Genomic DNA, 26,966 nt, shown 5'->3' with positions numbered 1-26,966 from the left:
ATGGAATATCACTATGTCTCCCAGGCTGGAGTGAAGTGGTGCAGTCATAGATCACTATAACCTCAAACCCCTGTGCTCATGCAGATCCTCCTGCTTCAGTCTCCAGAGTAGCTAGAGCTACAGGTATGTACCACCATGCCCGGTTCATTTAACAATTTTTTTTTTTTTTTTTTTTTTTTTTTTTTTTTTTTTTTTTTTTTTTTAGAAACCAGGTCTCCATATGTTGCCCAGGCTAGTCTCAATCTTCTGGCCTCAAGAAATCTTCCTGCCTTGACCTCCCAGTGTTCTACGATTATAGATGTGAGCCATTGTTTCTGGTCCTACTGGAACTTCTTTCGAGACTGGACTCAATCTTCTCAAACCCTGTAACAGCTTCCTCAACTAAGTTTACATATTTTTCAGAATGCCTTGTTGTCATTTCAACAATATTCACACCAACTTTACCAAGAATAGATTCCATCTCGAGAAACCATATTCTCGACTCCATAAAAAAACTTCGCACTGGTTACATTTTTATTATGAGATTGCAGCAATCAGTTGCATCTTCAGATTTTACTTCTAGTTATCTTGCTATGTCCGCCACATCTGCAGTTACTTTCCCTACTGAGGACTTGAAGCCCTTCAAGTAAACCATAAGAATCTGAGTAAACTTCTTCCTATTAACATTAATATTTTGACCTCCTCCCATGAACCACAAATGTTCTTAAAGGCATCTAGACTGGTAAATTCTTTCCAAGGTTTTTAACTTACTTTGTCCAGATCCATCAGAAGAATTACTATCTATGGCAGCTATAACCTTTAAAATGTATTTCTTTCTTATTAGTTTTAATTTTTAAGAGTACATAGTAGGTGTATATATTTATAGATATGGTACATAAGATTTGATAACATTTGTTTTACAAACTTTCAAATTATACTTTCAGTTATTTTAAAATGTGCAATAATTTATTGCTGACTGTAATCACCCTGTTGTGCTACCAAATACTAGATCTTATTTATTCTAATCATAATTGATACCCATAAACCATCCCCACTTTCCCACCCCTCTATCCTTCTCAGCTTTTGGTAACCATCATTCTTCTATCTTCGTAAGTTCAATTGTTTTAATTGTTCAGCTCCCTATTAGATAAATATGACAAAGAGATTAAAAGAATTTAAAAGAATCAAGCAGAAATCCTGGAGCTGAGAAATGGTATTGACATACTAAAAATGATGACAATGTAACTGGAATGTTTGTTGCATAAAAAAGGATAAATGCGTAAGATGATGGATACCACATTGACCATGATGTGATTCTTACATATTGTATGCCTGTATCAAAATAGTTTATGTACCCCACAAATATATACATTTACTATTTATCCACAAAAATTTTTTAAATGCAATATCTTGGAAGTACCACTAAAAAAACAGAATCAACCAACAGATGACAATATTGATGAAAATACCAAATGGTTTTCTTCAATCAGAAGTTATGTAATATTTAAAGAAAAATCACAGATTTAGGACAAATGATGAGAATAAATGTAAGGGAATCGAAACAAACATAGATTATATAAAACAATGATCATGTCATTTGAGCTTAAAATGAAAATTAAATTAAAATACATGCAAACAGCAGTCTATACATTTAGAATGTGGCAAATGGAATTGAAGTGATTTAAGATTCACTTCAATGGGAAGAGGGTAAGTTGCCATAAATATTATATTTTGACATGTCAAAAATAGATGTTGCAATCCTTAGGGAAAAGATCAATTATTTAAAGAATATATTTCTTTAACAGCAGAGAGAAAAGAATTGGAGAAAAATATAATCCCAAACAAGGGAAACAAATAATGCAAATACATACTTAAATTACAATTTAAAACTTGGTAGATTTAAACGCAATTATATCATTAATCACATTAGGTTTAAATGGACTGAATGCTGTACATTTTTTACCACCATGCCTGGAGAGTTTTTTTTAGTTTTTGCAGTAACAGGATCTGGCTGTGTTGCCTAGGCTGTTGCCTAGGCTATGTATCCTGGCCTTAGATGATCCTCCTGCCTCAGCCTCCCAAAGTGCTAGGATTATAAGCATAAGCCACCAGGCAGACTGTTATTTAAAAAAATATTAATTAAATCGAATTGAAAAGAAACACTAAAAATAAAGTTTCATGGCAATAAGCGCAAAGAAACACTGAAAATAAAAGATTACAGAATAATCCAAGAAGACAAAGCAGACACTAACTAAAATAACGCTATTGTTGCTTTAGGGACGGCAAAACCAATAGGCTTTTCATAAAATACCTTTACCAAAAATAATAAGGATACATCATAATGACAAAAAAGCATAATTCATCTTTAAGATATAATACTTCTAAATTGTGTATACCAGTGAATATGTTCTCAAACATATAAAACAAAACTTGACAGAACTAAAAGCAGAAAGAAAAAATTGTAGAAAATTAGAAAATGCAAATAAAATGATTAGCAAATTTAACTTAAATAAATACAGAATATCCAACAATAGAATGTATTTTTGTTGGCTGCAACACTTATAAAACATTTTCTGGGCCAGGTGTGGTGGCTCACACCTGTAATCCCAACACTTCGGGAAGTCGAGGAGGGCAGATCATTTGAGTTCAGGAGTTAGAGACCAGCCTGACCAACATGGTAAAACTCCATCTCAACTAAAACTATGAAAAAAATAGCTAGGCATGGTGACACATGCCTGTAGTCCCAGCTCCTCAGGAGGCTGATGCAGGAGAATCGTTTGAACCCAGGAGGCAGAGGTTGCAGTGAGCTGACATTGTACCACCGCACTCCAACCTGGGCAACAGAGCAAAACTCCACATCAAATAATAAATAAATAAAACCATATTCTAGTTCATGGGACGAAGAAGGTAATGAGGAAAATATTTCAAAATTAAAAATACAATTTAGCTGGTTGTAGTGGCTCATGCCTGTAATCCCAACACTTTGGGAGGCCCAGGCAGATGGGAGGATCACTTGAGGCCAGGACTTCAAGACCAGCCTAGGCAACACAGAGAGTCCCTGTCTCTGTTAAAATAATTTTTAAAAGCCTGTGTGTGTGTGTCTGTGTGTGTGTATTACGTAAAATATAGAAATATATGTACAAATTAATCAGAGTTCTTTTGTTTGTATCTATGCTTCTCTCTCACACACGAGTTAATGTTAAATGAGAGTCGTTTGCAATCTATAAACTTAGAAATTCTTCATTCTCAGAAAAAAGTGATACTTTTGTAATTAATACAAGACAAAACTTTTCTCCAAGTTTTATTTGTATTTTCTTTTAGAAACACAGCTATCATTACAAGTTATATCTTTGGCATAACTTTCTCTTGAAATATGTAATAACACATGTTGGGTGGTATATTTTGGTTTGAAAGTTGAATCAAGGGTTGAATCAAGAGGTAATACAGGAAAGAAATGAGAAATTATATATATTAAAAAAAAGTTTCCGGAAGCTAACTGCAGCATGAGGTATTTAATAATAAAATATTGATATTTAAAAATATTATTTTTATAACTTAAACATCTTACTAAAAATAAGACCCCTAGGTCCAGATTTTTGTGCTGATAAATTCTATGAAATAGTTAAAGAAGAAATAGTATAACTTTTACAGAACCACCTCCAGAGATTAAAAGACTACATATATAAGAATTCTTTGTTTTCTAATGTCAACATAACCTAGATGACAAAACCTGATAAGAGCAGTATAGCCCTACTTCACTCATGGAAATAGAAACAATGTCATAAGGCCAGGCACAGTGGCTCACACCTGTAATCCCAGCACTTTGGGAGGCTGAAGCAGGAGGGTTGCTTGATCTTGAGCTCTTGAGCTCAAGAGTTTGAGATCAGCCTGGGCAACTTGGAGAAACTTCCTCTCTGCAGAAAATACAAAAATTAGGCATTTGTGGTGGCACATGCCTGTAGTCCCAGCTACTCAAGAGGTTGAGATGGGAGGATCACTTGAAACCAGGAGGTAGAGGCTACAGTGTTCAAATTTCCATCTGTTTTATACTTTGTAGTTTATTTGAATAAATTGCCATATTCCTACATTTAAAATTTTACAAAATATTTTAAATTTTAATATTTAAAAACAATTGAAGTTATGATTTCTCTTTTTGTTTATTCCTTAAAATTAATTTTTGGAGAAACCTGGTTTCTCCTGTTATGATTTCTGACACTTGAGATTTTGCCATTGCATCCTCATGGTATAATTTAACATGTTCTTTTGCCCTCCTTATTTACTATCAATCAGAAGTTAACAAATAAACCACATGCTAATACCTGTAAGAAAATATAAATGGCTATATCTTGTGTGAAAAATTACTAATGTGTATAAATTAAAGGAGTTATTCATTAGGTAAGTTTTCATTAAATTGGTAAGATATGCAAGATCTATCTATGTTTATTTAAAAGATATATATTCTATTTGGCTTGTGGTTTTTTTTCTGACATTTTATGGATTCAGAACTTTTCATAAAGACTTAACATTCTGACAGACTGATCTCCAGTGAACAAAACATACTCCATTTATATTGTATTACATTTAAGTAGAAAATTCAGAATTTGATTAAAAACATATGGCACAGAAAGTTTTATGTTTCTCATTTGTACTATCAAAAGACAAGTACAAACTTTGGAACTCAATTATTTGGTATTTTACAGTTTATTTATGTGCTATAATTGAGCTACAAAGTAATTTCACTAAGTTATAATATCCAACCATATATATAACTTTCAGAAATTGTACATTATTCTAAATATTGGCATATGAAAAATTATGTAATATACTATCGATAGCCTGTAAAACAGACAATGGTGAACATTTTACAAAATAAATTAAATGTATTTCCTATATATATGTATTGGATGAGCAGTTTTTAGAATTTTTGTTTCTAATAGCTCTTCAGTAGAAACAGAAATAGCAGATGGTGAAAGAGTTCCATATGTATTCACTACCTTTGCCAGTGCCTGGCAATGCTGAATGTTTTAGTTCATTTACTTTTAATGTAATAATTGGATTAATTAGATTAAAGCTTATCATTTTTTGGTGATTTTTATTTGTCTCATTGGATTTAGGGGTTTCTTTTTTTCTGATTTCTTTTTCATTAATTGAGTTTCTGTCTTTTTTTTTTTCTGTACATCACTTTAACTCTTTCATTAATTTTAGCTATGATTTATTTCTTATTTTGTGGTAGGATTAAAATACTCAAGCTTAAATTATCACAGTCTACCTTAAAACTTTAAATTAATATTTTACTTCATTACACACAAATGTGAAAATCAATATAATCAGTCCTCTTTTTTTGTACTATAATTATATAATTTACTTCTATGTATTTACAAAACCAACAACACAATATTATTGCTTTATTACATTTAGTTTCTATTTAGAAATAAAGTAAAAATCTTTAGAATTAGTTCAAATATTGACTATTTGTAGCATCTTAATTCATTTTTTAGTATCTGAAGCTTCCATATATATAACTTCCTTACAGCGTAAAGAATGTTCTTTAACATTTCTCATATTTAAAGTCTGCTAGGGACTAATTCATTGGGTTTATTTTTCTAAAAATACCATTTTAAAGGATATTTTTACTAGATATAGAATTCTATCACCACACAGTCTAATACCCAGAATCTATAAGAAACTTAAGCAATTGAAGAAGCAATAAACCATTAAAAAAGTGGGCAATAGATAGGAACCAACATTTCTCAAAAGAAGATATACAAGGGGCCAGCAAACACACAAAAAATGCTCCACATCACTAATCATCAAATGAATGCAAGTCAAAACCACAATAAGATACCATCTCACACTAGTCAGAATTGCTATTATTAAAAAGTCAAAACAGATCCTAGCAAGATTGCCAAGAAAAGAGAATGCTTATACACTGTTGGTGAGAATGCAAATTAGTCCACCCACTGTGGAGAGCAGTTTGGAGATTTCTCAAAGAACTTAAAACAGAGCTACCATTTGACTCAGCAATCCCATTACTGTGTATATATCCAAAAGAAACAAATTGTTTTACCAAAAAGACACATACACACACATGTTCATCACAGCATTATTCACAATAACAAAGACATGGAATCAACTTAAAAGCTCATCAATGGTAGACTGGATTTTAAAAATGTGGTACATAGACACCATGGAATACTACACAACTATAAAAAAGAACATAATTATGTCCTTTGTAGCAACATGAATGCAGCTGGAGGTCATTATTTTAAGTGAATTAACATTGGAACAGAAAAGCAAATATCATATGTTCTTACTTATAAGTGAGAGCTAACCGTTAGATACTCATGGACATAAAGATGGCAACAATAGAAACTGGGGCTACTATCGGGGGAGAGAGGAAGGAAAGGGTTGAAAACCTAATTATTGGGTACTATGCTCAGTACCTGAGTGATGGGATCATTTATATCCCAAACCTCAGCATCATTAAATATATTTAGGGCAGCAAAACTGCACATGTACTCCCTGAATCTTAAATAAAAGTTGGAAAAGCAAAAGAATTGTGTCAAGATATTTGTTTTCCCTTTAGTACCTTAAAAATGTAGTTCATATTTTCAGGCTTTATTATTTCTTATGAAATATCTGCAGTGTTTTCATTGTTCCCTTGTATGTAATGTTTGTTTTGTCACTAATTTAAAATTTGAAAATTTGTCTTTGGTTACAGAAACTGACTGTGGTGTGCCTATGACTGATATTCTTTGTACTAATAAATTAATATGTTTTTTTCAAATTTAGAAAAGTTTAGACATTATGTCTTCAAATATTTTTACTCTTTAATAGCTCTGTTATCTGGGAGAAACACAGATGCACACATTTTCTACAACTTAATTTAACATAAGAAGTCACTGAGAAAGTCTTATCATTGTATTTTTTGTTTTTTTCTCTTTTACTTCAGTTTGGATGGCTTTCATTAACTTGTTTTTAACTTCATTGATTATCTATTCTGTGGTGCTTAATTTCTTATTGAGTTCATCATTTTGTTATCATAAGATAAAAGCTTAAAACCCCAAGAAAAACAACTCTTTTCAGGTGCATCAGATAATTGAGATCAAGGGGCAAACTACTGCCCCCATATCTGGTGAGAGAGGCCTACAGAGAATGACATCTTACTGGAAACTGAAGTTCAACACTGGAGCCAGTGGTATAGAAACATTTGAACTGTAATTGATGAATTATAGGAGGCACAATTTGAATTAGCTTAAGAGTTAACAATTTCAGAGAGTCCAGTCTTAACTGGGCCCCCACACTTGTGAGTTTTTTATTTCCAGAATCTCACTGGGTTCTCACCTTAAAGATTGAATAAAAGTCTCCTCATACATCCAATAGGCATAGGAAAAAGTAAACACTTTGAAATATGTCCAGAGAATTCTCTTTTTTGTTGTTCTGTTCTTGATGACGAAAATGAGCCCTCTCTCCAGCCCACCCCCATGTAGCCTGAATGGAGTAGAGATGAGAGGAAACTGTAACTTTTGAAGAATGTAATTTAACTTTTAAAAAGAAGGAAGTTTTGTATATGCATATGCAAAAACATGGATGGATGTAAAGTACATTACGCTAAGTGAAATAGGTAGTAACAGAAAGATAATTACTGCTTGAATATACTTAGGTATCTTAAATAGTCAAACTCAGAACCGGAAAGTGGTAGGGTGACTGCCAGGGGCTGGCTGGTGGGGGAAACAGGGAGTTTAGTTATTAAAGCAAAAATGTCAGTTACACGAGATGAATAAGTTCAGATAACTGCTGTACAACATTGTACTTCTACTTAATAATGCTGTATGGTTAAAGTATAGCTACAAATTTGATAAGAGGGTAGGTCTCATGTTAAGTGTTCCTAATGCAGTTTTAAAAAGTAAAGATATTTACTTATAACAAACAAAACAAAACAAAACAGCCCTCAAGGAAATCTACTTTACTGGAGTATTATCTGAAATGGAGAATACCAGCCATGTCTATGCTTCCTGTATCACTTTAGGGTAATAAAAAGGCAGAGGGGAATTTGAAAAGTCATATCTCAGTGGTACAGTCTCACCAGTGGGTTAAATTTAATCATAGGACTACAACATTCTTTCCTTCTCTAACACCTACAACCACTTAAGTGAGATTTCTGTACAGTAACAGGTTATTACTACTGAAAGAACTGCGAGTCTCAGTCTTTTTTTTTTTTTTTAAAGAGGTCTCTAGGGACACCCAAAGACAACAAAGAAAACAAAAACTAATACACCAGAGGAAATTTTAGTTTCTGACACCCACAGCTATTGCAGGAAGTATGCAACCTAACTCCTAGGCATACAAACATAAAGACTCATACTAAAGTCTAATTTACTCCAGATTTATTTTGGAACATTAGACCCAGCTTAAAAAAAACAAAAAACAAAAAGCAAACAAACAAAAAACTATAACACATACTAAAAGACATAAAACACAGTTTGTTGTGACAGAGAAAGCATTAGAATAAGACTTGGAAATATATGGAAATTATCAGACAATTTAAAATAACTACATAATCAAAATTACACTTACATAACTATGTATACTAAAATTACTCAAGGCAAAAGTGAAAAACATGCAAGAATACATGTGTAGCAAAGGCAGATAAATTGAAACTCTAAGAAAGAATTCAAAAGAAAATACTAAGAAAAAAATGCTATAGAGAAATAAATAACATTTCAGATTGGTATAATCATACACTGCAGATAACTGAGCAGTCATCTTGAAGACATGTCAATAGAAACTTCCTGAACTGAAAATTAAAGGCAAAAATAATGAAAAAGAACAGAATATTCAAAAGTTATGAGACAAATAAAAATATACTATATGCATAATAAAATTATCAGGAGAAGAAGGAAGAGATAAATGAGCACAATAAATATTTGAGGTAATATTGGCAGAAAAAAATCCAAAATAAGTGACAAACCTAAACCACGCATCTAGAAGGCTCAGACAGCACCAAACAGGATAAACATCAAAAAGTCTACACTTAAGGATGTAATATTTAAACTGCAGGAAATCAATGACAGAGAAAATCTTAAAAGACACTATAAGAAAGAAAGAAAAAAACCTTACCTGTAGAAGAGGAAGAAAAAGAATGTCATTGGTCTTCTCACAAACCATGCAATTGAATGGAGTAAAATATTTAATATTAAAGGAGGAAAAAACTTACGACCTAGAATCATTTACCCAGTAAAATTATCCTTCAAAAAAGAAGAAATACTTTCTCAGACAAATCAAAACTGAGGAAAATTGTCACCAGTGGACCGGCCTTGCAAGAAATGTTAAAAGAAGTTTTTCGACAGTAAGGAAATGATGTAAGTCAGAAACTCAGATCTTCAAAACCAAAAGAAGAGCATTTAAAAATAAATAAAAGTAAATAAAAGCTTATAATTGTCTTATTAATCTAATAGATAACTATTTGTTCAAACTAATAACAGTATAATGTATTGGTTGAATATAGCTTATTTATAAGTAAAATAAATGACAGCAAGTGGAGGAGGGAGAAATCAGGAATATTCTGTTAAAAGGAACCTGCATTATCCATAAAGAGGTACAGTGTCATTTGAAAGTGAACTTACTTATAAATTGATATTAGAAACCATAAGGAAATCACCAAAAAATTAAAAGAAAGAATAATCTATATGCTAAGAGAGAAGAGAAAGTGGAATCATATATATGCTAAACCAAAGCCAAAGAAGACAGGAAAGAGGGAAATATTTTAAAAAAATAAGGGAACAAGTGCAAAGACTGGAATACTTTTAAAAAGGTAGATATTAATACAACTATATCAATACTCACTTTAAATGTGAGTGGTCTACATATGAGAGTTAATAGACAATGACAGAGCAAAAAAAAAAAAAAGAGATAATCATCAGTGTATATAAGAAACCCGCTTTAAGTATGAAGATGAAGAGAGATGCAAAAAATATGAATCTAGACACTAACTTTATATGTTTCAAAAGTTTAATTCAAAATTAATGATAGACCTAAACATAACATGAAAAATTGTAAAATTTCTAAAATATAACACAGGGAAAATGCAGGTGACCATACAGCAGATTGGTGGAATCATCCACCAAAAGTTTGACCCATGACAGAAAAATGAAAGAAGTTGGATATTATTAAAATAAAACAAAAAATTCTAGTCTGTGAATGACATTGTTAAGAATATAAAGATATAAGCCACATTCTAGGAAAAATATTTGTAAAAAATATATATATATATTTGATAAAGCACATATATATATATTTATATATGATAAATATATCCAAAATGCAAAAGTATGTGAAAAGTTTTCAACATCATACTTCATCAGGAAATTGTAAATTAAAACAATAATTAAAAATGTATACTCCTATAAAATAGCTAGAATAAAAAAACACTTACAACACCAAATGCAGATGAGCCTGCAGAGCAACAGGAATTCTCATTCATTGCTGCTGAGAAAGCAAGGTAGTACAGCCACTTTGGAAGACAGTTTGACAGTTTTCTACAAAACTAAACATGTCTTACTCTGCACTCCAACAACTGTCCTACATATTTACACAAATGAGTTGAAAATATATCCGCAGAAGAACCAGTACACAAGTGTTTATGGCAGCTTAACTCATAATTACCTCAATCTGAAAGTGACCAAGATGTACTTCAGAATATGAAAGGATAAAAAGCTAGTATATCCATACAATGGAATATTATTCAGTGATAAAAAGAAATGAGCTATCAAGATATGAAAAGACATGGTAGAACCTTACATAAATATTTCTAAATCAAAGAAGTCAGTCTGAAAAGCTACATACTATATGATTCCAACTATATGGCACTCTGCAAAAGAGTAAACTATAGGAATAGTAGATCAGTGGTTTTCCAGGGACTTGGGGGAAGGAGATGAATGATTAATAATTGGAGCACAGTGGAATTTTAAGACAGTAATACTTTCCTGTATAATATCATAAAGTTGAATACATGACATGTATTTGTCAAAATCTATAGAACTGTGAATACAAAGAATGAAACAATGTAAACTATGTAGTTTAAATAATAATTATGTGTTTATAGTAGTTCATCAATTGTAACAACTATACCACACTAATAAAAATGTAAATAATAGAGGATACTGTGAGAAAGGGTTAGAGGGGTTTTATAGGAACTGTATCAACTGCTCACTTTTCTCTAGGCAAAAAACTGTTCTAGTACATAAAGTCTAAAAATTAAGAAAAAATAAAAAATATCCAAAAGAATTTCAGTGCTCATAACGGTAGAATAGCTTATATAAAAATAACCTTTCTGGAGGTAATAATTATAAATAATGGAAAAAATACAGTTTAAAAAATTGAAGACACACAAGGCAGAATAAAAACAAGCTGAAAGTGGAAAATTTTAACCTCTTAACTCATCTATCCTGAATGAGTCCGTGTTTATACGGCATTTCCCTTGAAATTACATCTTTGTTCATACAGCTTGTGGTAGCTAAAATGAAGGCAGAAATTTGTTATATTATTAATTAAGGCTTCAGGGTAATGAGTTCAAGTTTGTCAGAACAGATGAAAATTAAGAGAAAGAGTCCCGGAAAGATACAAGTCACAGAGAAGAGAGCTCTAGAATCTGGGGAAAAAAAAAAAAGAAAAATCCCTCAAATCCATGGCTGGCATCTTAACTGTGCATGTGTTGGGCAGACTTCAAAAATTCCAATGGAGAGCAATAGTTGATAGATTTTAAAAAACACATCTAGGCATACATTTCTACTTCAACCCATCACATGGTAGACAGACTTTTGAGATTACATCTTAACAAGCTACAGAAAATTTGTAAACAAAACAGATTTTCCAATGAACTCCAGAATTACTGTGTCTTAAGAGTAAAGACTGTGTTACAGAAGTAAGAGATCTAAAACAGATTTTCCAATGAACTCCAGAATTACTGTGTCTTAAGAGTAAAGACTGTGTTACAGAAGTAAGAGATTTGTACCAAGAAAAAGTCCAAAGTCAAAACAAATCTATCTTAAAGTGTAAAAACCAAGCTTATACAAGTTAAAAGTCATCAACCAGTAATTTCATTTTTATCAGTGGTTCTCAAGGGAAAATGACAGATTCCAGAGTCCTATGGCATATCTTCCAAAATCTCCAACATAGAATCAACATTGCTAGATATTTGAAGAAATAGAAAAATGTAATTGAAGGTTAATTTTAAAAAGTCAATTTATAAAAAGCTAAATACTGTAAGCAGATTTTTCAAATACATTCAACAACTTAAAGAGAGAGGTAATTATGATAATGAATGTACAGGACATATCAGCAGATAAAGTAAATTTTGAACAAGAACCATGTGAAAAGTATAGAACTAAAAAATACCATTTCTAAAATAAAATAAAAAACTGCATAAGCTTAATAGCAGATTGTGCATTCAAGAAAAAATGGCGAGTGACACACTAAATACAAATTAATAGAAGTATCAAATATAGAGTAAAAAAGAGAAAAATACAGCATTTTGGAATAATATACAACTAAGCATCACATGTATAGTTGAAGGTATAGAAAACGAGGACCAAAAAAATAAAGCAGAAAGGAATGATTGAATAAATGGTACCTAAAACTTCTCCCAATTTGGTGAAGACATCATCTTATAGATCGAAGAAGCTTGATAAACCATATCATGTTGAGTACAAAGAAAAAATACATATAGGTCCATTATAATACAACTACTAAAAGTCAAAGCTGTTGAAAAAATTTTGAAAAACACACAAAAATGGTATATCATGTATTGGGTAACAACAATCAGAAATATAACCAACTTCTCATAAGGAAACTATGAAAGCCAGAAGACAATGGAAGATATTTTTACTATTCTGATAAAAGAGAGAAAAGAAGATTTTCATACTCAGTTAAAAAACTTTTACACCATTGGTAGGAATGTAAATTAGTTAAACCATTGTGGAAGACAATGTGGTGATTCCTCAAGCCAGAAATACCATTTGAGCCATCAATCACATTACTGGGTATACACCCAAAGGATTATAAATCATTCTGCTATAAAGATACATGCACACGTGTGTTTATTGCAGTACTATTTACAATAGTAAAGACTTGGAACCAATCCAAATGCCCATCAATGATAGACTGGATGAAGAAAGTGTGCACATTTACATCATGGAACACTATGTATCCATAAAAAGGAATGAGTTCATGTCCTTTGTAGGAACGTGAATGAAACTGGAAACCATAATTCTCAGCAAACTAACACAGGAATGGAAAACTAAACACTGGATGTTCACACTCATAAGTGGGAGCTGAACAATGAGAATACATGGACACAGGGAGGGCAACATCACACACCAGGGTCTGTCAGGGGGTGGGGGGCAATGGGAGGGAGAGCATTAGAACAAATACCTAATGCATGTGGGGCTTAAAACTTAGAAGACAGGTTGATGGGTGCAGCAAACCACCATGGCACATGTGTACCTATGTAACTAACCTGCATATTCTGCATATGTATCACAGAACTTAAAGAAAAAAAAAGAAACTTTCAAAAATAAAAGTTTAATTAAAACATGTTTTCAGATATAGTAAAGGTGAGAGACTGAATCACCAGTATATACATATTGCAAAAGGCCAAAGATTTGATTATGATGATGATGATGATGATGATGACGACGACGATGATGTTGATGAGGTAAGAGTCTCACGGTGTCCCGCAGGCAAGAGTGCAATGGCACAATTACAGCTCACTGCAGCTTCAAGCTCCTGGGCTCAAGTGATCCTTCCATTTCTGCCTGACAAGTAGCTGGAACTTCAGGTGCATGCCACTATACACAGCTAAATTTTTAAATATTTTTGTAGATATGGGGTTTCACGTTATTGCCCAGACTAGTCTTGAACTTCTGAGCTCAAGCAATCTGCCTGCATTAGCCTCCCAAAGTTATGGGATTACCAATGTGAGCTACCATGCCTGGGCTAAAGCTGTTCTCTGAGCTGAAGAAAAACTACAAAAGTTAGAAACTGATATACAGGAAAGAATATAGACACCAAAAAAGATAAATATGTGGCTTAATATTACCTTAATTTTTTCCTCTTCATTTTATTATATTACAATTGACTTGTTTAATTTGAGAATTTATATAATATTGAACTGTGGTCTTTATTTCATTAACAATATGAACTGATTACAAAATAGAAACTTTTAAACACTTTGAATTGAACGATCATGAAAATTCAACATATTAAAATACGTGAAATTTTACTTCTGCCTACTTTTAAGAAATAGTTTGAAGTTAAGCTTAAATACCTTCCTAAGAAGAACGAAGTTTATTGTTCGTTTGTTATCGTGAATGAGGGTCTCACTCTGTTGCCCAGGCTGACGTGCAGTGGCGTGATCACGGCTCACTGCAGCCTCGATCTCCAGGCTCAATAAATCCTCCCACTTTTGCTCCCCGGCAAGCTGAGACTGCATGTGCACCACCATGCCTGTATTTTTTGTAGAGACAGGGTTCTGCCATGTTGCCCAGGCTGGTCTTAAATTCCTGGGCTTAAGTGATCTTCCCACTTCAGCCTCTCAAAGTGTGGGGATTACAGGTATAAGCCACTGAACAAGGCCGGTTTTTTTTGTTTTTTGTTTTTTATTAAACAATCTGTGATAAAATAAGAAAAAAAGTAAATAAAATTCAAAATAATTAATAAATATCAAGATAAAACAATGGAGAAAACAATATATTAAAAATTAACCAAGCTGAAAATTGTTTTATTGAAAAATATTACTGAAATTGATTTTTGAAAAGCTATCAAGATGGAACTAGAAAAATGGGAAAATACCCATTGCCAAATTCAGGTACTACAGACCTTAAAAGTAAAATTAGGCAAATTATCAATAAATTTATGTCTAGAAAAAAATCACCTGAGACAAAATAGAAAAGTTATTTGAAGAAATGTAGATAAGAAATTGGAAATAGAAGAAATAGCAACTCTGATTATTCTGATACCTAATCAAAACAAATCCGTATTTAAAACCTTCCTAAGAAGAATGCTGCTGGTCAGCCTACCTCCAACATGAATTCTTTAAAATATTTAAATAATTAAATTTTCTAATCTTAAACTCTGGAGAATAGAAAAGAGAGAATAGAAAAGTAGAGACTACTTCCCAATCCATGTAGAAGACAAGAATAACTTTGACACAAAAATTTGTTAAGGAAGACTTAAGGAAAAAATGATGTACCAATTTGTTTCATATACATAGAAGCAATTCCTGAATAAAATGTTTGCAAATAGCATTTTAAAATACATATAAAAATATTACAAACTGTTTTTTGTTTCAGATATATGAGGGAGGTTTATATTTAAAACGCAATAAATATCATTTTTAATAAATTAAATGTGGAAATATAATAATGTAAGAAAATCTATAGATACAGAAAAAATTTAATATATTTATTATTCAATTCATAATTAAGACTCATAGTAATCAAGAAATAGATCATAAATATATTAATTTAATAAATAATGCCTTTAAAATATTATTGCAAACATCCTACTTTGCAGTGTTATTAAAAGTTGAGATAGTTAATGAGACAATAATGGCCCATTACCATTTTTATTTAATTTTATCCTTGAGATAAAATTAGCAAATCTAATAAGAAAAAAATACATGAAAATGTGAATAAAAATAAAACTGTAATTATTTGCAGAAGAAATATTTATGCTTATTTATGTAGAATATCCAAATATATCCACAGATGTAATATCAAAATTAACAAGGGAATAGAAGAAAATAGTTCACTACAAGGCCAATATATAAAAATGATTTTTATTTTTATATACCAATAATAAATAATAAAAGTTTTAAAGGTTATTACTTACAGTAGCATTAAAACATCAAACACTTAGTAATGTATTTAGCAAAACTTATATAAGTCCTTTATATTGGAAACAACGAAACGTTATTAAAGGACTTCAAAGACTTAAGTGAACAATGTGTCTAATTAATAGACATTGTCTACTAATTAGAGGACTCTATACTGTTAATATAAAAATTCTTCTCTCTATATATATATAGAATACTATATATTCTATATACATATATAAAATTTAATCTCAATCAGATCTCAACAAATTTTTTTAAATGACAAGCTGTTTATTACATTAATATGAATGTGCATTTAACCTTGATTAGACAAAACAATAAATACTAAAGAAGATAATCATAACTGATAGAATACCTGAGATCAAGGCTTATAAAAAAGTACATAAGGAAATAAAACAGTACATGCAGTATTAGAACAAGGATATATAAACAAACTAATAACACAGAATGTAGACTCCAGAAACAGACTCTCACATGTACATTCACCTGATTAAAGACAGGAGGGACTACAGTGAAATGAGATAGGATTTTTGACTTAATTTTAACACTATTAATGCTGTAGATACAGCTAGATAATTTGGAATTTTCTACTTGATTTTCTATGACTTGTTTAGCTGGCTCTTTCATTGTTGTATAACTTATGAAAACCTATGGTGAAGGCAATATAAAATTCAGATTCTACATTAGGAAAGTGTAGAATCTGCCACTTAGTGCCTATATTGACAATCTGTAACAAATTGCCACCAAAACTTTGCAGTTTAAAACTATAAATATTTATTATTTTACAGTTTTTGACAGTCAAGTATCTATGTGAATATGGCTTAACCAAGAACCACTGGCTCCAGATATATCACGAAGTTTTTCTCAAGCATTCAGCTGTGGCTGTAATCCTCTTTCAGAGATCCATTGCAGAAAGGAAGGTCTGCCCCCAAGTTTACTTACATGGTTATTGGTAGGACTTGACCACCTGGACCTATCTACAGGGATACCATGCAACATTACAGCTGATTTTTTTCCAGGGTGAACAATACAAAAGAAAGTGTGAGAGAGTATGTCCAAGACAGAAACCATGGTCTTCTTATAACCTAATTTTGGAAATGACATTTTATCATCTCTATCATATTCTATTCAATAGAAGTTAATCAATAAGTGAAGCACACACAAGAGGGGAAGGAAGTCTATGAGGGCATGGGACAGGGATCACTGGAGGCCGTGTTATAGTCTGTGTACCCTAGTGCTTTCCATGTCTCCGCAGGCAAGACCTGGAATAACATTATACTAAGTGACATTGAGAAATCGTGGATGTCTGAATAGGACAAAATACAAATACAAAAATTATAAATTTTTTAAATATTATATTCAAGTTCACTGGGAGGTTTATAGAGGTGAGTAAAGATTACCATTGGTGGCTGGGCACGGTTGCTCACACCTGTAATCCCAGCACTTTGGGAGGCCAAGGTGGGCAGATCTCGAGGTCAGGAGTTCGAGACCAGCCTGGCCAATGTGGTAAAACCCCATCTCTACTAAAAATACAAAAGTTAGCTGGGCACGGTGGCGGGTGCCTGTAGTCCCAGCTACTCGGGAGACTGAGGCAGAAGAATCGCTTGAACCTGGGAGGCGGAATTGCAGTGAGCCGAGATCACATCACTGCACTCCAGCCTGGGCAACAGAGTGATTCTTTGTCTCAAAAACAAAAACAAAACCGAAAATACTATTGGTAATGTTTACAAAATAATAGTAAAAATAGGAAGTTTTGGAAAATAAGCTATTAAAAGAAGTTATATTGTTAAAAAGTATTCATTGAGTATAGAAGTCTCCTGGAAGCAACAGGAAGCAACATACTAAGAAGTTTGACGTTAATGCTTCTTAAAATGCTGTAAAACCTCAGAAATAATAGCCTAGGCATCACAAAGATCCATGGTGGATTCACTGGAGAATTGTCAGAGTCAGAGCAAACTTAACCTTCTCTCTTAGACTAGTAGATGGTATGTAACATGATATCCCGAAAAAAAGAAAAAAATAAAGTTTGTCAGTCTCTCTTCTTTTTCATCCTCTTCTTCCTCCTGCTGTTCCTCTCATCCTCCTCTTCTTTCTTCTTCTTCTTGTAAGATTTTGTAATATGCTATTGATAATAGTATTGTTGATTCCACTGTTGATTAACAATTTACCAGTGGCATTCATTTCTGACAACCTATAAAACAGCTTCTAATAAAGTGACTAAAACGTTGTGTTAGCAGACATTAACATTATGATAGAAAATCCAATCAAAAATGTGAGTGAACTTGAACAATGAACCAAATCAAAACTTGATTTAATAAAAATACATATAAAATTATTTGGCTCTAAAATAGCAATTTTATTATAGGAATGTGGCTGAAAAAGTAATATGACATTTTGGTGAGCAAATCTTGTTGCGGTGGCATGGGAACAGAAAAGTATTTGGAGTAATGACATCATTGAACCATAAGTCAGACGCTAGGAAGCACTTCTGGTGTAAAGAGTAAAAATAGTTTAAAATCACACGCCACAGGGTCTAAAGAAAATTGTCATTTCTGGTGTTACTGCAGAGAACCAGTAAAATTTCCAGCTCCGGGAGAAAAACCACCGATGTGAGGGCTGAGAAAGAGATTGATCATGGCATTGACCTAAACCAGTGTTTCTTAAACGGTTTGCTCTAAGGACTCCCCTATACTCTTAGAAATAGTTAAGGATCCTTAAATGCTTTTGTATATGAGTACTATATCTATTGCTATTAAATGACACAATCTTTTTTTAAATTTTCTATTTTATCTTAATATAAAAATAAGAAATGGATAAATGTTAACATAGTCTTTTTTTAAATAAAAAATCACTGTATTTTTCCAAACCAAAAACATCGAGAAGATTAGAATTATTTTATAATTTTTCAAGACTGTTTAATGTTGGGATTAATAGAAGACAGTTGGTGTCTGCTGTTTTACATGTAATCTATCACAGTATTTTATTTTGGTTTAAATGTTAATAAAGTTCAGCCTCAAATACATATTAAAATGTGAAGGGCATTTTAATAGCTTTTCACATAATTAAGGACTTTTTTTTGTTACTGTACCAAAACAAGAGAAGTAGTACTTTCTTAAAGTTAGTTGCAATGTGGATTCTGAAACTATAACATTGAGCTTTGCGTACTTTATTACATTAAAATCCATTGCTCCGTCTTACATTTTGAATGCACCTTTTATGGATAATTGTTCATTTGAAAAATATAGTTTCACAGAACTATCCATATCTCCCAACTGCTGACATACTTCAGTGTTCAAGCTAAAACTTAAATCAAATTCATTTTTTATCACTATTGATCTCATTAGTAAAGCCTCTAAGTATTGGCAAACTGTTAAGCTCATGATGATGACAGTGTATTTTCCAAATTTCTAATGTTTTACTTGAAAGCTCAGATTTCATTGTTAACCACAAATAGGCCTGATGGAGTGGCTCATCCCCGTAATCCTAACAATTTGGGAGGCTGAGGTGGGGAAGGAAGATTGCTTGAGGCCAGGGGTTTGAGAACAGCCAGGGAAGCAGTGAGACCCCTTTCTACAAAAAACAAAATGAATTAGCCAGGTGTGGTGGCATGTGCCTATAGGCCCAACTACTTGGGAGGCTGCTGTGGGAGGATTGTTTGAGCCCAGAAGTTCAAGGCTTCAGTGAGCTAAGATCATTTCACTGCACTTTAGCTTGAGCACAGAGCAAGACCCTGTGTCAAAAAACAAATCACAACAAAAACCCCTTAAAGAATCACACAAAAATTTATTTTTTAAAAGTAGAAGCATTTAATTCATATTGAAGAAAATGTTTGTCCAATATCCAAAACTTAAGAACTGTAGTTTGTCTTTTTATAGTTCTTTCAAGTATAATGGTATTTCACAAAAAATGTAGCTGGGTCCACTCACAGCTCAAACTGCAAAATACTTTTCCTTCAGGCAACCATGGTAATTCAGGTCTGAGTAGAAAGGTTTTGTGTGTCCGTTCTATTTTATCACATAAAATATTGAAAACAATTGTACCAGATGATTGATATCTAATGAAATAAGTACTTTTTTATTGTTTCATCAAAGATATTCTCAAGTGAAACTGTTTTTTCTTTAATTTCAAATTTGCTGCTGTGAAGAATTCAATGATTACTAGAATAGTTATTTAATTCAGGCTTAAGAGCCCAAAACTTTATATTTCATTGCTTTACAACCATCAGTGCAAATGTCATCACAGTCAAAAAAGCTAATCATGTTTTAATATTATAGGAAAATTGTCCTACCTTCATGGATACCCTGGAACAGTTCTGAGGGCACATTAGTATCTGCAGACTACCTTTTGAGAAACACTAATTCTTATTTAAAAATTATCAAGACTGGATGACTAATTTTGTTATTGCAATTTTGATAACATTACTGTTTATTAGCTTAGCCAATCAGAAAAAAACCCCAGAGCAACCTTTGAGACTTGGTTTCTAATTTACTTTTTTATTGGAAATAGACGTAGCAAACTTAAACTTTTACAAAACAAGTGTAAAACATCAAATTGGTCCAATTTAATTTTTTTATGTTTTAGGAAGTATCATAGAATCAGTGCCAATTTAGGATTGCTATCAGCATGGAATTCTTGTTTGAATAGTTGAGATATCAGAGTAAGTGTCTTGACTCTATAATGGTTGCATGTGTACCTTATCTTTATTATACATTCAAGGGGAATAATCTAGAAAGCTTCAAACCAAAGATATTTATCTTAATATACATGAATACTTTATCCAAATTCTAGTAAGTTTTTTCAGTTTATAGTGGAGAATGATTTTATAGATAAAATCTCTAGACCCATAATTATTTTTATTGGTTTTAGTCTTTATTCTGATTTAGTGGACTCTGGGGAGACCACAAAAATTATTTAATATGCCACAGTTCCTATAGGATGAGATTTTGTTCTGTTGACTGGAATATAAATTAGTTCATTTGAGCCATGGAGCCTTCACCTATAGTATAATACATCTAAATCTCTGTCTTAATATAAGCTATTTTTATTTATAGGTAAGAAAAAAAACGTAGTTTTCTTCATACCATGTTTCATGTATTTCCTTAAAATTCTCTTCATTCTATACATTTAAAAATTAGTAGCTATCTAATTTAAACCATCATTTCATAAGCATTTTTTCTTAATTCTTCTACTTATAGCCAATCAGTATTTTGATGTTGATATATCATTTATATAATATAGATGTAAATCAGTAGCAAATCATCATTCAAATATGGAGTAGATAAGTCTGTAGTTTGTCTGAAATTACATCACAAGAGAATATATGAAATAAATGGCTAGAATTCTCCATGGAGGAAACTAAAAGGAAATAGAGTTTTGTTTTTGAGAAAAAGAAGTATTTGAGATCCTGTGCTGTTACAGAGATCATGTATGAAATCAATGGTGGAAATTAAAAGATTCAGATTGGATTCCTCTAGTAGACATTGTAATAATAAATATATGTGTAAACCTTGTAATCACGTACATTTTAAAAACTACTTTGTGTGTCCTTTATGTGTATTAATTCATTTAATTCTGACCACAAGTCTACAAGTTAACTATTTTGCATCTCTCTGTTTTTCATATGAGGGCATGGAGACATATAATTATTCATTGTCCAATAAATCATTGATAAAAAATGGTTAAGACTTCAGGCCCCAGAGTCTATGCTATTTTTGGATTAAAAAAAAATGTCTAGAAGTGACAATGAAACACTGAAAGAATACTAATGGAATTACTTCTTTGTCCAGAGGTTCATAAAGTATGGAAGAATGAATATGCTCCTCCCCTTAAGAAAGCTTCAGAGGGGGAAAAGGACAAGTGTTAGCCTTAGGCAAGGACAAGGAGGAAGAATTCTGTGAAAAGTTGCAGGTTAAAGGAGGATCTCTTTTTAATGAACAGGGGTTTCAGAAATTATTGTGGAAATGATTGAGAAGAAGCACAGCGCAGCACAGGTATAAGAATGTCAGTTATGTAAGATGTACAAGGACGTGAAGCATGGGGCTATTAACTGGCCCCTCACTGACAGGTCGAGTGGAGATTGTTGACACTGAGCAGTGTACTGTATCCATCTAGGATTTTAAGTGTAATATAGAAAACCCGTGTTTTTGACCCTGAAAGTTTCTTCCTCTTGTAAGTGGAAAATATATCTCTTAGATAAAGCAACAATGGCTAATATACAGTTGACATATTCCATTTCTAACTTTTTATTTATTTATTTCATATGATTATATTAATCTTTTAAAGCCCTGCCTTATTATGTTTCTTTTTTAATTACATGAAAAATCAAAGATAATTACAGCTATACAATTACTACACATATACTCACTATTCAAAAGTAGAAACAATATATTTATTTCAGCTAATTCTATCCTTCTAGAAGTAATAATTATAGGTAAAGCTGTAGTTCTCTATGTTCCTCTTCATCTCAGGTTTTCCCCTTTATGTCCCCATTGAGAGCGACTATTATTGTATTTGATGTAAACACAAACTATATGTCCAATACTTTAACTCCAAATGAATACTATATACTTCATTTATCAAAAAAGCACTAAGTAGTTCCTTAAAATTTCTATCTTGTGTACACATGTATTTCATATATAGAGAACATAAGAAAGTAAATATTATAATAAACAATAGTTTAAAGCTCTTCAGTGAAATAAAAGAGTTCTAGAGAGAAAATTGTAAGGTATTATTGAAAGCTATAAATAATATTTGAATAAATGAAGAGATATTCATGTTTTTGAGTGTTAAGGTTCAATTTGGAAATGTCAAATTATCCAAATTAAAATATACAGATAATACAGTTATATCTAAAAATCCAAGAAGTTTTTCGATGGGAGAAATCTTGATGAATTGATTCTACAATTCTTCCAAAAGTATAAAAATTTAGGATTGTCTAAGACAGTTCTGTAAAATAAAACAAACAGGAGTCGTATGTTTTTACCATAAATCATTGAGTATGGGTTATTTTCTACTTTGCTAAACATTGCTCATGTTTTCTAAATGTATGGGTTCTTGGTAAATTGAAAAAACTAAATGAAGAAAGGATATACTATTCAGCAAATTGCACTGAAGCAACTGCCTTCTGGAAAGAGAAAAAAGTAGGTTGCTATCTCTCTTTTTTTTTTTTTTTTTTTTTTTTTTGAGACAGAGTCTTGCTCTGTCACCCAGGCTGGAGTGCAGTGGCCCAATCTTGGCTCACTGCAACCTCTGCTTCCTGGGTTTAAGTGATTCTCGTGCTTCAGCCTCTGAGTAGCTGGGGATCCAGGTGCGCACTACCAAGCCCAGTTAATTTTTGTATTTTTAGTACTGACAGGGTTTCACCAGCATGGCTTGTCTCGAACTCCTGAGCTCAAGTGATCTGCCTGCCTTGACCTCCCAAAGTGCTGGGATTACAGGTGTGACCCACAATGCCTGGCCGAGAAACCAGTTTTAAAGTTAAGAAAATAAGTTATTGATTCATAAGGGATCTCCTTGTGTGCTTTTTTCATAGTACACATCATACGTAATAGAGTATATAGAGTTTTTGCATAGATTTTTTAGGTTCTTGCTTGTAAAGCAAGATTAGAGATTTTTAAAATGGATAAATTTCTACATAATTATTATCAAACTATTATGCAAAAAAGTCAAAATTAGAATGCTAGTAATAAAAATAGAGACACCTTGGTGAAGAGTGGGAAATGAAACCATGAAAAGGTCTTTGTTAAGGGTGGTTTGGTTCCTTGAAAATTGCTGTTAATTTTTGACTCTACTTTCTAAGCCCAGGATATCTTTGGAATATCTATAGAAATATGATATTCATAATAAGGGGGATAAACTGGTTTCATTAAGCAAGATTATTCCTTTATTTCTTCTGGTCTTGCCACTTTTCTGTTCATTGTTGATTAAATATGACATTGTGGTTTCTTGTTGAAAATAGTTTCCTTGGAATAACAACTAAAGGGCTTTTGAAATTTCTCGTTTAGTTCTGTTTTCATATCATATAGGACCCTTCAAATGCAGTTTATGCTTTTCATTACAGAAAAAAAAGAAAAATAAATAAATCATAAAAACAAATGTGAGGAATGTGTTGACACTTGTCTTTCAGGATATAAAACTCTATAATCCTGGGAACTGCCATGTTCACTAAACTTTTTACAGTCTTCCCTTCCTTTAATATCAAACCCATCATCTGCATTAAACATGAATTGTTTTTCCTACAAACCTTAATACCACTTAGCACCTTAAAATATATAACATAAATCTATAGTTATCACCAAAATAGGCTTTATTTTCCACATTTTTTTCTATAATTTTTCCACAAAGCCACATCAAATGAAAACAATACAATTCTTAACATAGGGAAGTGCTGTTCTTCAGTTAATGTAAGATACAAATAAAATAAATTTTATGAAACTTTTATTATTAATTACTAATAGTGAGATTGTTATGCAAGTGATAATTCAATATAAGTCACCCAGTTTCTAATCCTAGGTGATCTTCAAAGATTGGTTTCCAGATCAGCAGCATCAGGATCACCTAGACACTTGTCAGAAAAGCAAATTACTGCCCAGACCTACTAAATTAGAACTTCTGGGAATGAGGCAGGATTCTACGTTTTAATAACTTTCCCAGTGATTTTGATATAAGGTAAAATTTGAAAACAACTGCTTCTAATATCACAAGCATAGAAATTCTCAAACCTTTCTTTAGAATGAAAACATCACATGGGAAATTATCTGGTTTTGTCATATAGAACTCATATTTCTTCTTATTTTATGTGGTCAATTACAGTTATTAACCACAGTAGAATTTTGTGCTTAGTATTTAATTTTGGAGTACACTGAAGCAGAAATTTTAACTAACATCAGGTGACAAAGGAAAGGTTATTTTTCTTTTAAACTCCCGTGATAGTAAATCCCAGAGAAAGACACATTTTGATGGCTAAAAAAATCATGAGTTTTTACTAAAAGGCATCACCTTAACAGTCTTGAATAATATGGGAATTTCAAATCATAAATATTTAATATTTTTATTCAGTTGCCTATCTCTTTCTGCCTAACTTGTTGCCTCTGAAGGTAGGAGAGAATATACTTCATAAAACCCAGTGTTAATGATGGTTAATGCTCTCTGGTGATTGATTGATGCACTTAGCTTGAAAAGTCTGTAATCTTGCAAATATTGCTACAGAGAGATTGAATTAAATATGATAATGTTTTTGTTTTGTTTTTGAACATGCTAGTACTTTCTTTAAGGAGAATAAAACAATTAACCTTAACCAACTATTTAAAAAATTGTCCGTCTAATCTGATTTGAGACTTGCTATTTATTTTTTAAACTATGTTTTAGCATACTGTTTTCATCAACTAACTGGATTCTTTTATAAATTTGAGACTTCTAGGGCTTACTCTTTTTAAATACCAGAGTTTCTACTGTGTTTTTAATGGTTTTCAACATTAGATTTTAATTTCTAATTAGAGAAATCATTATTGCAATCAATTTCACTGTTATCACAGTAATGGAAATCTCACTCAAATGGATTCATTTTAGTAAAATAAATAACTTTGTTAGAAATATTTTTCATAATTCAATAAACAAATACAATTAATTAATATTAAGTAATAAATAACGAAAAAATTGGTGATCAAAGAAAATGAAATCCACCTAAATCTGTAAATTAAGTAATGATGAAAGCTCAAACTGTGGCAATAGAGAACCACGGAGAACATAAAAATCTCATAATACTACTCGCAAATAACCCATGAAAAACATGTGTTTTCCCTTGATGCATTAAGGTCTTGTTTTATTTTTAAATGTTTCAGTAGTGGAGTGAAAGAGTGAGATAGGGAAAGCAGAGAGAAAAAGAGATGAGAAGAAAAAGAGACTGACTGTATACAGGAATTAAATTTTACCCTTAGAGTGTCTCAATATAAGATTTTCCAGTGAAGAATCTAAATTATATAAATTCATCAATTTCTAAAATTAAAATATCCCCAAGCTACAGTAGAAGAGTGTCTCAATAAATATGTCAATGCTATGTGGATTTTCTCTGTCCTGTAGGATTTGACTGAATAACTTAAAGGCTCACAATACGTGTATTGTCAGAATCAAAACGTCTATTGTGGTAAAATATTTTTCACCATTTGTTCCAAATGTATCTGGAAGTAGTGATGGCAATTGACTGTGGTCACTGAAAAGTATGATTTCACCAAAGAAAAGGAACAAAACAAGCCTGAATAGGATAAATGTTAGACTGTTCTCAGGGACAAGAAATGAACTCTTGTACAATGATTGTATTAATAAAATGATGTTTCAGTTACTTAAGAGCTTTTTAAAAGATCATCTGTCTTGGCTCCTAACTTAAAAATAGACTTTTTATGTATACACAAATTTCTTTGTTTCTTTTTTGTATATATGATTTTTTAAAAAGGCATCTGTTTCAAAATTCTGAAGAACGCAGGATACCCTAGTTAACAATGGCAAGAAATACTATGTTCATACAATCTAGAACAATACTTTGCACAAAAAATGCTCTAGTTATTATTTGTAGAATAGAAATCTTTGAAGAATTAAGACCAGTACATTTGTTAAATGATTTATATAAATAAAGTATATAAATATGTCTTTCCTTAGAATGAACTCATCTAAAAGAGATTTTAAAATGTCAGAATACAGAAGACAATCTACCAGCACCAAATAGAGTCTAGTTGAGTGTTTGCATGAAAATCTTGTTAAGGTTGTCTTCATTAATTCATTCAACAGATATTCCCTTGCAAATGTGGAATAGATGCAGGAGGAATCTCTTATTCCCCAGTTAGATTCTAAGCCAAATGGAGGGAAAAGTAAAGGAGAACCAAAAAATATTCTACATCCTTCAGAAAGGAGATTATTTCAAAAATTTTTCACATGTCCCTAAACTTATTCTAAATTTTTATTGGCAAGAATCATATATAGCCCAAGGGTGTTGTAACGATGAATACAAATTGGGGGAGGGAAGGGGAATTTTCTGGTAATTCTCCTGTATCCTCCTCTTTTCTTTCAAGTCATTTTATTAAAAAATACTTGCAATTACAAA

The sequence above is a fragment of the Papio anubis genome, chromosome 2 (genome assembly GCF_008728515.1).
Source record: "Papio anubis isolate 15944 chromosome 2, Panubis1.0, whole genome shotgun sequence".
Lineage (NCBI taxonomy): Eukaryota > Metazoa > Chordata > Mammalia > Primates > Cercopithecidae > Papio > Papio anubis.
The sequence above is the reverse complement of the archived record's forward strand: the minus strand, read 5'-3'. Positions refer to the sequence as shown.